This window comes from Onychomys torridus, chromosome 23 (genome assembly GCF_903995425.1).
Source record: "Onychomys torridus chromosome 23, mOncTor1.1, whole genome shotgun sequence".
Lineage (NCBI taxonomy): Eukaryota > Metazoa > Chordata > Mammalia > Rodentia > Cricetidae > Onychomys > Onychomys torridus.
In genome coordinates this window covers 19,208,718-19,224,023 of record NC_050465.1, presented here as the reverse complement: position 1 = coordinate 19,224,023, position 15,306 = coordinate 19,208,718, and the positions used below count along the sequence as shown (strand labels likewise).

Sequence of the window (15,306 nt, the reverse complement as noted above, 5' to 3'; positions counted from 1 at the left end):
AGATGTTGGGACCAGAGCAGACCATGTCATCCCATCCCATGCCCAGTGGAGTGGCTGCAATGTCCTTGCTAGGTTGGCTATGCTGCAAGCCTCAAGCTCTAAAGCCACATAGCCAACCTCCTCTTGCACCTGCCAGTTTCCCAAGTCAGTCTCTCCAGGCTTCTGAGAACTACCTTTTAGAAAATAAGCCTTTCAATTACGCCATTTGTTCTTTAACCAGCCTGTTTCTATTACAGACCCGTTACTGTTTTCAACATGAGGAAATATGAGCAGACACTTTCAGCTTGTCATCTTCCCCTTAAAAGTCTGAGATTCGTTATGAGTTCAAAGAATCTCTACTGTATACAGTGCTCCCTTCTCACCAGTGCCCAAGACATGCACGGACATACAACCCAGAGTATGCCTGCGAGGTCTGAATAATCTATTTGTGTGTGTGTGTGTGTGTGTGTGTGTGTGTGTGTGTGTGTGTGTGTTCAAAATAGCAAGCTATCTCTTTTTCCTCCTGAATACATTAGAATAATACTGGAGAATTTTCTAACAAGTCAAAGTCACGAAGATAATGGGAAGGGGGGCATCAACATAGAGATACAACACATTTTTAGAAATAGTTTTGAGTATTACTGATGGATTCAGACAGGAAAGCTACAGACTCAAAATTGCTTGGAAGGGGTCGTAGTGGAAGTGGAGAACAAGGTGAGTTAAGCCCTTCCTCAAGCTGTCTTGGATTTGAGAATGCTAGGTTTTGTTGCTACATCAGTTGGCAGTAAGAAAGGCCTGGCTTGGAAAACAGGCCCACCAGAATGGGTTGAATTACATACATCATTTTTAGTTTTCCAGTAGCCCAACTTAAAAAGTAAAAAGGAAGGTTAAAGTTAAATTTAAAACCTAACATATAAAATATTAATAGTTAATGTGGAAATCTAATGACATATGTATTTGGGGGAATTAAGTCTTTAAAAAATTGTTTCATACTTATATTTCCATGTATCTTAATAGGGTGTGCAATGTCTGCCACAGCCAAATGAGTTGGCATGCTGGACAATGGAGCACTCCATGATGCTGTATGTAAAAACATTTAAAAAGAAAATATCTTTTCTCTCAGACAGACAAAGGTTAAAAAAATCCCCTTTAAATAAGTTTAATGTTCCAATTCACATTTTGGCACTATAATATTTGGGAGTTTCACCAGTAAAACAGTTAGCTACTCTTCAAGTAAGGTCAGACTCATAGTCACAGAATTTCCAATAAATATATTATTTTCAGCTCCAAATGCAAACCAAGTATCATCATGCACATGAAGAAAGGGGAATGCTAAAATGGAAAGATGCTATCAATGGTACTGAAATAAATATGAACTCATTATAGAGAAAGGAGGAGACCCCCCCAAATGAAAAAGAAACCTTTAAGTTGAATCTTTGGAGAAATGAAAAACAATGTTATATGCTGTGGATATCGCTCTGTACAAATAAAATGCTGATTGGTCAGTATCCAGGCAGGAAGTATAGGTGGGACAAGCAGAGAAGAGAATTCTGGGAACAGGAAGGCTGGGGAGGAGACGCTGCTAGCTGCCACCATGAGTACCAACATGTAAGATACTGGTAAGCCACGAGCCATGGGGCAAGGTATAGATTTATAGAAATGGGTTAATTTAAGATGTAAGAACTATTTAGCTAGAAGCTTGAGCCATTAGACTAAACAGTTTAAATGATATAAGAGACTGTGTTTATTTTATAAGTGGGCTTTGGGACTGCTGGGGCTTGGCGGGACCCGGAGAGAAAAACTCTAGCTACAGTTATGTTCCTAAAGAGCAGCGTGTTGTGAAAAGAAATCATAGAAATGAAAAATATAGTGATCAAAATAACAAGTCCCAAGAAGCAATTAAAGGTAAAGTTTAGAACACCCGCAGAAAGACAGGCAAAAAGATGACAGGGATGTTAAAGAGAGTATGGAAGTACAGAGACAGGGGGCTGTTCTAGGACAGTTTCCCTCTAGATTCAAGTCTACACAGAAGGATTTGCCTAGTGCCCAGCTAGAAAACCCCAAACAGCCCACATTCAGAAATCATAAAATTTGAGTTCATATCCACAATGACACCATACTCAGTGTTTCTAAAGCAAAAACTGGGTCACCCACAAACACCATTTAGAATCATTCTAGCAAGTTTAGGCAAGGTTCTCACTACTTTAGGGAAGGCTGGTAGAATAGGTTCAAATGTAAGCATCTATTAAATTACATATAAATAATATATATTTATCTAATATATATATACATATATGTAAATATAAAATTACATCTAAGTCACACTGGTCAACCAAGAGAACTTCTATCCTCCCCACAAGAATAAAACAAACAAACAAACAAACAAAAAAACCCAGAGTACCAAGAGCTGTTATTGATGCAGGAAAACTCATCACCGCAAAGACCAACTTATGCAAATCATTCCTGGCACAAGCCACACCAACGGAGTGGGAGTCTCTACCCCTAATCCTGCACTTTCACAGAGCTCTACACCAGATGGTAGGCTGGCTCTCCACCACAACTGCTGGAGGTGATGGCTAGCTTTGACTTGCCACATCCTTGCACAGCCTTGGGGACTGCCCTAGCTGGGACTGTGAGGTAATGAAGAAAGGGCAGACATGCGGACACGGGAAAGCTAGGATCCAGTGGTCTGGGCGATCTGCTGTCAATGTTGCAGCATCCCAGGAGTTTAGTGTGTGTGTTATACACACCTGAACAGGTAGACAGGGTTAGTCTCCTAGGAGCAGTCTCTGTAGGAGAGCAGTCTTCAGGTCACAAAAATGGGGTGAGGGAGGAGCTACCTGGACATGTTCTGTACATACTGTCAGCATTCACCCTTGGAGCCAAGGAAGGCTATGGCATCCCTCTGAGCCCTATTCAGGGAAGGGTATGCCACGCTCATGGGACTGAAGCACTGGTCCTTGACATGACTGTGCTCATGTCCACAACACATACATTCACTCAGGACTTCATTTGCCCCCTATATTGACTGACGGTGTTCACGTTTACCTTCCAAATCTTATGTGAATGCCTCTAAGTGGCAGAACCTACATTATATGCAGAAGTCTAGAAGGAAAGGATGTAAGTGAATTTCTCTGCCTTCAATGACTCCAGAATAGGAAAGTATGTTAGGAGGCTGTGACGAAGACTGAGGAAGCAAATCTGCATGGTCTAGCCCAGCCGCATGCGCACATGCACACACATCTTCTTTCCATGTTTAAACTAGCTCACAACAGTTGTCATGTCACTGTTCTGAAACTACAAAAAGGAAGAGTCAAAAATCTTATTTTTGTTAATCTCAACCCAATGCTGATGTTTAATATAACTCAGCGTTTCTGAAAACCTACCCTGTATCAGAGTCACCTATGGAACTCATTAAATACAGATTACAAAATCCCATTCTGGTGATGCCTGATTTAACTTGTCTGTTGATGTGTGAGGTAGCCTCAAAATCTGAGTTTATAACAATTCCTGGATGGTGCTGACATTGCTTGGTCAGTGACAACAGGTTCAGAAGTACAGATAAAAATCTACAGGACAAGTGATATCAGAAGATGTAGTTGATACAGTGTTTCTAATTAATTTTTGAAAACTGTTTCCATAAGGCATTTGAATTATAGCATAAAGAACTTCTCCTGCCACTAGGTCAACTCCATGAGTTCTATGGGGTTAAACTATATCATGATAGTCTTGAAAAGGTATTAGCTAGAGTGCTTAGTTACGCCACAATTTCTTGGAAGAAATGGATGTTCCTCTGATGGTCTGCAACTGACCTCAGATGATGAAATGATGGACGTACAGGCTGTTGTCTCAGAGAATTAGGTTCACATAGCTAACATGGACTGAAGAGTTGGCTCGGGGCTTAAGAGCACTTGTTGCTCTTTCAGAGGACCTGGCTTCAGTTCTCAGCACCCCTCTGGTAGCTCACAAATATCCATAATGTCAGTTCCAGGATGTCCTACACCCTCTTCTGACCTCCATAGACACCAGGCACATGTGTGGTACATATACATACATGCAGGCAAAACATACATGCACCTGAAATAAATAAACCAAATTAAGACAAAACAAAACCAACCTTAGCTAACCCTGTGGCGAGACATGGAGGTAGAGACAGCACCTGTGGTATCTGTAACTCCAAGAGCAGAGGCCTAAAAAGAGATTGAGGGTGTCTAGCAGAGGGTAAGAGGAATCACATGAGTTTGAGCAAGAAGTGGCTACTTTTAAAAATGGTAATTAAACGGGTTCCAGAAATTTTGAACTACAAATGAATAGAAACCTGAGCTCCAAACTGTAAGGTCAAAAAGCAAGGGGAGGATTTGTTCAACAAAGGCTAAGCAAGACTGAGGCCTGCATTCCCGCCAGGCACTACGGTCTCCAACCGGTCACTGTTCAATTGAATGATAGGCAAGGAAGCAAAGAACTAAGCAAGATGAGAATTAATTGGGGCGGGGGGGATGAATGTGGCTAAAGACTCACAAAACTACCTGGAAGGGAAGGCATCAGAAGTTTACCAACATTTGGAAGGAATTCTAATGCGGAAGAACTATACGTCTAGACCAAAAATGTGTTTCCCTGCAAAACTTCAAAACACCTGTCTGGTAGGCTCCTGGTTGCAGCTGCTACTGATTACTTCTTTCCTTCGGAAAGACAAGACAGGATCAGGGAAAACGTATGAGAAGCATCTGAGTGCCCCCAAAGAGTTAACAATGCTTAGGTCATGACTGTGAAAACATGGGAGCTAAGCTTCCCATTCAGCCTGACATATGTGTCAAAGAGAAGTCTAAGTGACATCCACAGTGGCCTTATTTCCCAGCAGACAAAGATTAGGGTTCAAAACTGCCCAAGAGAAGTTTTTTTTTAATCTCTCATCAGAGACGCTACAAAGAAGGACCTAAGAACCTCTGTAGAAATCCCCTCAAATCACTGACTGAATCAGTTAAGACACATCCAAGGAGCAACTGAAAAACAACAGCAGGAAGAATATGGCAAGTCTACCCATCAATAAGCTCGCTGTGTTGCACTGTCTTGATAAATGAGAGGACCAAGCAGATGCCATGACAGGCTGCTCAGTCTTCTCTCAGAGATCAGGTCTCAATTTCAGCAACATAGGACAATTAATCACTGGTGCCCCTGACCACAGGAACAAGAGAGATAGGACACATCAAGCCTGGGCCACTGAGCCAGACCCTATGATCAGTGCACACTAGAACAACCAGCCTCCACAGCAGCTCAAGGACAAAGCCTGGGACTTGTCCAGACCTGCCCCAAATAGGAAAACTATAGCTTTGACCAACCCCTAACCAGCCCTAGCCAATTAGAACGTACTAATATGATTGCCACTTGCTTAAGCCAATCATATCTAAAATGACCTAATTTCTCTAGGACATCCTCTTGTCTATACTTAAAAAGAGCCCACACATCCCTCTTGGGGTCTTTGCCATCTTGCCTGTATGTGGGATGGCAGGACCCAGCATGCTGGAATAACAAATGCTCTTGTTGATTGCATATGTGGACGGTGGTCTTTTGTGGGACTTCTCCAGGATCCTAACAATAAACAATCTTTTTGAATGTTGTAGGCTGTTGATTAATTTCCAGAGTTCTGGGAAAGTTGTTTCTGACTATTTTGCTAGCATTCCCAAGGCTTATATCAGTGGTTCTCAACCCCAACCATACAATTATTTTTGTAACTACTTCATAACTGTAATTTTGCTACTGTTATGAATTGTAATGAATCTGATGTGAAGGATATCTGATATGCAGCCCTTGTGAAAGGGTTGTTTGACTCCCAAAGGGGTCACGACCCACAGGTTGAGAACAACTGGCTTATATAGAAAAGAGCATTTTCAGAGGTCTTTATACCTCCATGTTTGTTGACTTCACTCTAAGACTATGATTAGATAGCAGGGGTTGGGGATTCAGCTCAGTGGTAGAGCGCTTGCCTAGGAAGCACAAGGCCCTGGGTTCGGTCTTCAGCTCTGAAAAAAAAAAAAAAAAAGAAGGCAGGTACTCTCTTTCCTGGTTGATTCTTTGGCTTATGCCCATGGCTATTAACATCTATGTGCATCAGGATTACCTGGAAGGTTTGTTAGAGGGGATTCTGATTCAGGCCTGAGATTGAACTTGCAAACTTGCATTTACAAAAAGTTCTCAGGTAAATCAGATACTATTGTTCTGGTGAACATTCTTCAAGAGCACACCACACTGTATGGCGCCTGCTTCAGGGACTGCTTGCTAGCTACCCAATCAGCAACAATATATTTACATTCATACATACTATTATCTCACGCATATACAATAATACAGTTCATAAACTCATATGTATTTAGTACTTTGTTCTAGGCATGATGTTTTTCATGTAATGGGTTGTTTAACCTGTACCAACAATGCAAAATGGGTACTGTTACTTTTGAATATTAAAATAGTAAATCTGGGCTGGAGAAATGGCTCAGAGGTTAAGAGCACTGACTGCTATTCCAGAGGTCCTGAGTTCAATTCCCAGCAACCACATGGTGGCTCACAACCATCTGTAAGGAGATCTGGCACCCTCTTCTGTATACATAATAAATAAATCAATCCTTAAAAAAGTTTTTAAAATAGTAAATGCAGGCCAGAGAGGTAAGTAGATTACTCAGAGGCACACAAGTTTGAGTGCAGGAGCTAGTGTGAGAGTATATCTGTCTGGGTTTAGAGTTTAGCCTTTAAGGCCCCACCCCAGCCCTTCTCAGACTGCGACATACATCATTTGTGATGCCTTGGATGACTGTACTTAGGACATGCTTGCAAGATGAAAAACAGTGACTCACATAGTGAGAAAGTGATTGCTATTTTGGGTCTATTTTTCTATGCTTTGATGACATCGCAATAAAAATGTCATTCAAATGCTGTGTCTTTATCATATGTCTAATGTTTGATAATGTACCCTTTCAAGAAAGAGCCTTCAGTTGATGTATTAGTCAGGGTTCTCTAGAGCCAGAAAACACACACACACACACACACACACACACACACACACACACACGAGAGAGAGAGAGAGAGAGAGAGAGAGAGAGAGAGAGAGAATTCCATATATGTGTGTGTGTGTGTGTGTGTGTGTGTGTGTGTGTGTGTGTGTGTGATTTACTGGAATGACTTACAGGCTTCAGTCCAGCTAATCCAACAGTGGCTACCTATGAATGGAAAGTCCAAGAATCTAGTTAGTTGGAGTTAGTTGTTCAGTTTCGTAGGACTGGGTCTGGGCTTCTTTATATGCTGGAATCCCAAAGAAGTAGGCTTATCTGCCAGTGAAGGGGAGGGCCAGCAGGCAAAAGCTTCCTCTTGCCCTGTCCTTGGATAGGCTTCCAGAAGAAGGTGTGGCCCAGATTCAAGGTGTGTGTCTTCCCACCTCAAGATGTGGATCAAAGGTCTGCCTGCCTACCTCAATGGCCGGGACTAGAAGTGGATTGATTCACCCAATTCGAACCAAGCAGACTATCTCTTACAGGTGTGCGCTCCATTTCTGGATTGTAATTCATTCCAGATATAGTCAATTTAACAACCAACTTGATATAGCCGTCACAGTTGGCAACAGATTTGGAAAGCTATTATTTTGCATTCACTTTTCTTAGTTACCTTCAACTTAGTTAGAAGGCGGTATTGTTTTCCACTTACAGTACTTTCATAATTCTCTCTTTAGAAATGGAAGAAAAATACATTCATATGGGAAAAATAATACTGAGAGCAGTATACGCAGGTATGGTATGGAGACGATTGAAAGCTGAGAAACTGCTCTTGCCCACTGGTTAGTGTGTTCAAATGAACCAACCTGCAAGAATCTAAAAGGGAAATTAGAGGAATGTAATTAAAATATAAATTCTCTTTCAAGAAGACAAGGAATTGGAAACGCGTAAAAGACAGAGTAGTATCATTTTTTAAAATAAAATGTGTTACTGTGGTAGTCTGGGAATTAAACTTGGTTTCAAAAATATGTCTAGCAAATTCTCGTAGCCCGGGATTCTATGGGAAATTTCGGCTAAATTGTGTACACCAATGGCGGAAAAAATAGTTCCAGTTCACTGGCGGATTTTACAATTAAAGGACATCAGAAGAATTGGGGCTCTTAATTCGTGGGGGAAGCGACGTGATAAATATATCCCGGGCTTTGGGAACTAGGGGATGGAGCTGCAGATGGGGGCGGGGAGTAAGAGAAGAAAGCTGCACTGTAATCAGAGAAGCGGGCAGGCTTCAGGATGAGAAAAGAGGACATGTGTGTGCATCACTGACATAATGAACTGAAACTGTAACTGGGTTTAAATTAAGCAAGGTGTCCAGGGACTCCAGCTGTTGTATTTATTTTGGTTACATGTGACGAGAACTGTTACCTCCCAGCCTGACAACCGATTTAACTTAGAGATGTCAGCTGCTAAACTCTGGTCAGGCCAAATCTACATGTCACCTATACCTGCCCTCTCTGAACAGAATCAGACAGCAGGGCGGGGGCTCTGGCTGGTGGCAGACTAAGCACCGCAGAGAACGCTGAGGGCGAGCCAAGGAGCTCTTCCTCGTATGCTTCCCCCCACCCCCCCCCCCGCTGCCATCGGAACTGCAATCGCTTGAAGGGGGTTTCTTTTCTAGCACTTAAACCGCAAATATTTGAGCATCTTGTAGTTAGGCTGCAAATATTGGGCATCTTGTACTCAAACTGCAAATCCTAGTGGCGTCGGAACCGAATGCAGCACCTCCATTTTGCCGGGGGCTGCGGGGATGCAGAGAAGTGTAACTGCGCCAGTCCCCGGCTCGGCTCTCCACACCCCCTTCCCTCCAGGAGACCCCGCCCTTTTCTCCCAGCCCAAACCACAAAAGGCTGAAGCGCCTCGGCCCGCCGCGGCGCCCCGCCCCCGCCCCAAACGTCGCAGTGCTGCAGGGGAAGGCGCAGGGCCAGGCAGGGGGCGGAGCCGAGTGCGTCTTCCCGCTCGTCGACCAATCCGCGAAGGCCTTCGGAGAGAGCCTGGGGAGCCGGGCAGAGAGACAGCCCGAGTTATTTTCCCTTTTTCTGCCACGTCCAACCACTGACGTCATCCCACTTCTCGGGCTCCGATTGGGCGGGCGCATTTTCCCTGCAGAGGGCCTTGAAGTCTATTGGGTGCGCCTCCAAGGGGGGGGCGGGACTAAGGCACTCACTTCCTCCGCCTCCTTCGCGACGCAAGGGGCGGGACGCGCCGCCGCCGCCGCTGCCACCGCCTCTGCTTCCGCCGCCGCCACCGCCGCCGCCGCCGCCGCCGCCGTCGCCGCTGCAGCCGCTGCGCGTTCGGCGGGGGAGGAGTCGGAGGCGGAGAAGAAGGCGGTGGTGGCGGGTGGAGGATCGAGCGCTGTTCTCGCTCTGGAGCCGCTGCACATATCGGTGAGGGGGAATATATACATGTATTTTTTTAATCTTCTCCAATCTGGCTGGTTTTGTCAGAGGGGTTCTGGGTGAGGAAGCGGGCTGCCTGGGCGCCTCGGCTGCCGTGGGTCCTGGGGAGCGGGCCGGGCCGCGGCCGGCCATGGTGGGTGGGGTTGGCGGCTGGGAGGCCTCTCGCCCTCCCCGGGCTTCGTCCAGCCCGCTCGGGGCCGCGCTCTAGCCCGAGCCGCCGCGCCCGCCGGCTCCCCGCCGTCCTTGGTGCCAGGGCCAAGGACCTGGCGCCTTCCCCCGCTCCGCGGCCCGGCAGTGCCGCCCCCCCCCCCAGGCCCGCCGCGGTGGACCATGGCGCCGCAGGCCTGCGCGCCCCTGCCCGGCCCCTGCCCTGCCCCCGGTATCTGCGTCTTCCCCGGTTGTCACCGAGGCCCTGTCACACGGTGCCGGTGGCCTAGCGCCTTCGCGATCGGCAGCGTTAGGCCCGAGCACGCCTGTCAAGAGGCACCTTCAGGGCTGCCCCCCGCCCCCACCCCAGGATTCCTCCCGGTTAATCCTTTTTGCGCATATACAAGATGGTGAGTTGAAAGCTGCCCAGACCAAGTTGAAGAAGAGGGGAGAAGGTAAACAGCCTTTGCTGGAAGAAGAATCGGGGCGGGGGGGGGGGGGGGGGGGGAGGTTTCCCTCATCAGGCATTTAAAAAAAAAAAAAAAAAAGAAAATGTCTACATGAGACAACTGCCTTGAGTCGCCTCGTTCTGTCAAGTATACGATGCTCTTTTAAAAGAGGCCTTACTCTATTTTTATCACGAAATATTTGCTCGTATTTCTTTTAAGATGGCAGTCATCGTTGCTGAAGACTTAACAGGTCATTTGAAGAGTATGTCAATAAACAAAAATAACGGAAATAAACGTAACAATTTTTGTGATTGTCTTCTGGATTTCATGTCGTTTTTATATAAAATAACTTTAATCCTTTATTACAGACATGCAACCTTGGTGTGAAATTCAGCAGTATAAAGAAAGGAGTATTAAGTCAAATGTGAATATTTTCTTCCTCCGGGGCCACAACCAGTATTTAGAGTTGCAGTTCATCTTTCAAAGTGCTTTAACAAATGCACATTTAAAGACACATACACATGCAGGGGTAGGGGTGAGGGCTATACTGAGCACATTTATGTAAAGCTTGCTTCTTCACCTAATTCCATCTCTTGGACATAGCCCCTTGTTCTATGTAGGCCTCCCTGATACTTTTCTAAGAGTACATATTTCTTTAATTTGATAGACTTGAATTAAACTTTCCTGTTGAAAGCCATTTAAATTGATTGCAGTTGAAAGTTAGGCTTTCTACTAAAGGTAATTCATTGATAATTGATGCTGAATTGTAAGCTGTAAGTCCTTGATTTCACGGTGTGGAAGACTGTAATGTGAAAGGAGCCTTTTCCAGTTTCTCTTCTAGTAGTTCCTCCATCCCAAGAATTTTTCAGCCACTGTAGTAATTGGAAAGCCTTTGTGATCATTTCTGGAGCACAAGTCCATGGAAATAGAACTGTAGAGGAAAAGGATTTGAACATTTAAATTTGGTAGCCAGCTAACCCTCATTGTTACTCTTTTCAAAGGCATTTTGAGTATTTCTAGGTGATGTTTAGGCCAGTTGTGATATAAATTTTAAAACCCCCATTTTGAATAGGTTATATATAAATTCTTAGAACTACTTTAGAGTCTTAAGCTCCCCCCTTTTGTTCTCACCTTTTTTTTTTTTACATCCTGCTTTATATTAAAGCTTTAGTTATTCCCCATATATATTTGACATTCCTTTTCTGTATTTCCAGTTTCTTTATGGTTGGGTTGCTGTTTGTAGATGAAAACGCAACATTTCTTTTCCCTGTCCCTGGCAATATAAAAGCTTTTGGTTTGTTTTTCATGGAGCTAATACTCTTATTTAGTTGTTAATTACCTGAAAAGTCATTTTTTTGGTTTTCTAGTTTTTGTAACATTGTATTCATTGCATTGTCCAATAGGTTCTACGTATTGTTGAGTCCTAGAGCTAATTAGTTAAAATATGGTGTTATTTCTTACTTTAAGGTGAAGCTAGCATTAAACGTGCTTCCTAATAGCTTCCTAATAGTGGCAAGCACCCTTACCTACTAAGCCATCTCATTGGCTCCTGTTATTTTCATTCTTGTTAGTATTTTTTAAAAACTTTAAGTAGTGGATGTTGGGTTTCTTTCTTTCTTCCTTTCTTTTTCTTTTTCTTTTTGACATCTTTTCAGTTACATATGCGGTTCTGTTTGGGTGTTACCAGTGCTGCTTGTATACCACTTCCCTGAAAGAGATTATTTTCTCAAAAAGTCAGCCTTGTGGAGAGTACATTAGAAATAATGAAATGTACTTATTTAAAATGTACAGCTCATTTGTTTACATAAAGGTATACCCTTGTGATCATCATCCGGAGAATAGAACATACAACACAATCAGGATAGTATTTTCATCTCTGCAAACTTTCCTTCCATCCTTTGCAGTCAGCCACACTTGGACCTGGATCCCCAGGAAACCACTTCACTTACCTTTTTCTCACTATTCATTGGTTTCACTTGGTCTACTATTTCATATAAATGAAAGTATTTCTTTTGTAGCTGCCATTTCCCAGTATCATATTTTTGGAGATTGTGTGTGTGTGTGTGTGTGTGTTTAACTGGTTCACTTCCTTTTATTGTGGAGTAGTTCATGATGGTTAATTTACTACTGTTTTAGTCATTTGATCTATTTATGGATATTTAGGTTGTTATTAATAAAGATGCTGTGAGCATTCATTCTGAGTTCTTGTGTGAATTAAAAAATCACTAGAAGTGATATTTATGGGCTTGTATGGAAGCCAGCCGGTTTCCCCAATCAGTGAGCTCCAGGTCCAGCAAAGAGACCCTGTATTCATACATACACACACATGCATGCACACACGCACACAAACATAAAATGAAGAGCAATGGAGTTACCTGACCCATCTCCTAACCTTGACCTCTGGCCTCTAGCTCTTCATGACAGATGGACACACATGTACATATAAACACAGACACATAGACTACTGGTAGTTTGAATTAGAAATGTTCTCCATTGCCTCATGCATTTGAACACCTGACCCCCAGTTGATGGCACTGTTTGGGGAAGTTTAGGTGGTACAGCCTTGCTGGAGGATGTATGTCACTGAAGGCAGGCTTTGAGATGAAAAACCTTGCCTACTTGTAGTTTGGTCTGCCTTTCGCCATGGTTTCACTTGAGATACGAGCTTCGTTTTTGCTTCTGTTTCACCAGCCAACTGCGTATTGCCATGTCTGCACCATCATGAACTCTCATACCACTGGACCCAGAAGCCAAGATAGGCTCGCTCATGATGAAGTTCTTTGGGCATGGTGCTTTATCATAACAACAAAATCGTAACACACATAATTTTGGCTGTTCTAGTTCCTTATAAAACATATAGAAGCATTTTGTTTCTGCAAAAACCCATAAGGAATTTTCATATGGATTGTGTTGAAGCATAGGTCAACTTTTTGAAGAATTAATATCTAACTGAATGTCCTAGTGTGCAAACATAACCTATTTCTAGTTATTGAGGTCCTTTTGGTCATCTTTTTATAAGCATTTCAACATTTAGATATTATCACCAATTTTGTTTGTGCATATATTCATGATGCTACTATAAATAAGTATTTTCTGAGATTTGTTTCTGGTTGTTACTGCCATTATATAGAAATGCAGTTGACTTTTGCTTGTTGATCTTGATATCTGAAGCCTTCTCACTTGTGGTAACTTAGTTCATAGATTCTTTGGGATTCCTTTGTCACTGTGGTTAAGGAACAGTGTTACTCTTGTTTTGAGTTGTGTCTTGGCCTCCCCTCATTTCCCTTACTGCACTGGTAGACCTTCCATCATACTGAAGAAGAGAGTGGCAATAGCAGCTGCCTTGTCATCTTCCTATTGAGTCTTGCATTACCATTAATTATGATAGAGAATTACCGTAGGCCACGTGTTTGTGTCCTTCTCAGACTTTATGAGTTGAAAATTATCCCCAGTATGGAAATATTTGGGAGGACTGGATTTTGGGGGTGTATGATGTTGACCCTCATGGGTAGATGATTGCCTTTTTAAAAGAATTCCCCAGCCACTTCACCCTTAATGAAGATGCAGTGGAAGTCTGCAGCCTCTCAACTGGAGAGCCACCCTTTGCCGGATGAGACCTGCTCAGACTTGGGTCTTAGACTCTCGGAGAGTTTCTGCCGTCTGAAAGTTTGCTAACCAGCCTTAATAGAACAAGGCAAGTGACCTTGTGTCACATTAAGTTCATTCCCATTCTGTTAGAGACATTGAATTTTAGCTTTAACATTGAGTATAAGTATTGAGTTTGGTCAAAAAAAGTTTTTGTTTTTCACTATAGGGAGTTATTTTCTGTAGTTTTTAAATATAACAACTTCATTTTCAAATGTGTCACTTTACACCTTGTTCTGTGGTTAAACCTCAATTAGTAAGAGTTTTGCTCCCCCCTCATCTGTCCATGAGGCTATCTTTTCATTTCTTTCTTTCTTTCTTTTTTCTTTTTGTTTTTGTTTTTTTTGAGACAGAGTTTCTCTGTGTAGTTTTTGAGCCTGTCCTGAACTCACTCTGTAGCCCAGGTTGGCCTCGAACTCAAAGAAATCCGCCTGCCTCTGCCTCCCGAGTGCTGGGATTAAAGGTGTGTACCAGCACCGCTTGGCTCTTTTCATTTATTCTTAAATAGAATTTTTGTGCCATTAGTGTCCTTTATAAATTTTTACAGGATTTTTCAAGCTAAACGTTTTTGGTGTTGGTTTTGGTTTATAGAGACAGAGTTTCTCGGTGTGACAACTCTGCCAGTCCTGGAACTCACTCTGTAGCCCAGGCTGGCCTCATACTCAGAAATCACCCTGCCTCTGCCTCCCAAGTGCTGTGATTAAAGGTGTGCACCACCACCACCTGGTTTAAAGTTGCACTTTTTTATTTCTTTTACTGTGTGATATTTTTCCTGATTTTTTGGTATTGTTTCTCTCCCCCCCTTCCTCCCTCCCCCCCCTCCCCCCGTATGAGTTGGGTTTGGTTTTAGTTTTACCATTCATTGTTTATATTGCTCTTTGCAAAGAATCAACTTCTTAATTTATTTTACTGTTTTCAGTTTTGGTGGTTTGTATTCATGCTATTTCTATATGCTTTCTTTTCAAAGCACCTTGCTGATTTCTCAAGGTGTAAACTTGCCTTGATGACTTGAGACCAGCTTTTCTTTCTAAATACTATGTTCAGTGCTTACATAAATTTGATAGTTAATATTTCCTAACTTGTTGCATGATTTCCATCTGACCATGGTAATTGAAAAGTTTGTGGTTTCCAAGTGTTTAGTGATTTTGATTTTGATTTATTTTTTTGAGGGGGTGGTCTTCAATTTGGTCAGTCTTGGTTTTGTTTCATTTAGTCTTCAAAACTGTGTGCTTTCTTAATTTTGAATAGAGTGGTCTCTTAAGTGTCAGGTCAAGTTGGTTTTTTTTTGGGGGGGGGGTTGGGTTTTTATTATTTGTTTTGTTTTTTTGTAGTTATTTTGTGAATCACTTAGAGAAGACTTGAAGTCTCCAAGTATAATTGAGAATGTATCTTGTTTCTTTCTTGTCTGTTTTTACTTACTGTATTTTAAACCTCTCTTGGTACACATGGATGTCCAAAATTGTTATGCATTGTGATGTGTAGACCCCATTATTATTAACTAATGCCCCTCATCTCTGAAATATTCCTCAGTATTGAGTCTATTTTAATATTAATACAGATTTTCTATCACTCAGTGCTTGTGTGATAGATCTTTCCCATCCTTTCATTTTCATTCTCTGCTATTTTATTTAAAGTGTGTTAAACAGCTCTCTTAAA

At 42.7% G+C, this 15,306-nt stretch overlaps 1 protein-coding gene across 2 annotated transcripts in view; it reads left to right on the top strand.

The window, feature by feature from the left end:
* Positions 1-9,226: 9,226 nt before the first annotated feature.
* Positions 9,227-15,306, top strand: part of Pja2 (praja ring finger ubiquitin ligase 2) — a 51,683-nt gene continuing 45,603 nt past the window's right edge. Inside the window, exon 1 of one of the 2 annotated variants that reach the window (XM_036172888.1) lies at positions 9,227-9,397. The gene's annotated coding sequence lies outside the window, so the exon portion shown is untranslated. The remainder of the gene's footprint in view (positions 9,398-15,306) is intronic. The other variant, XM_036172887.1, reaches the window with a different exon arrangement.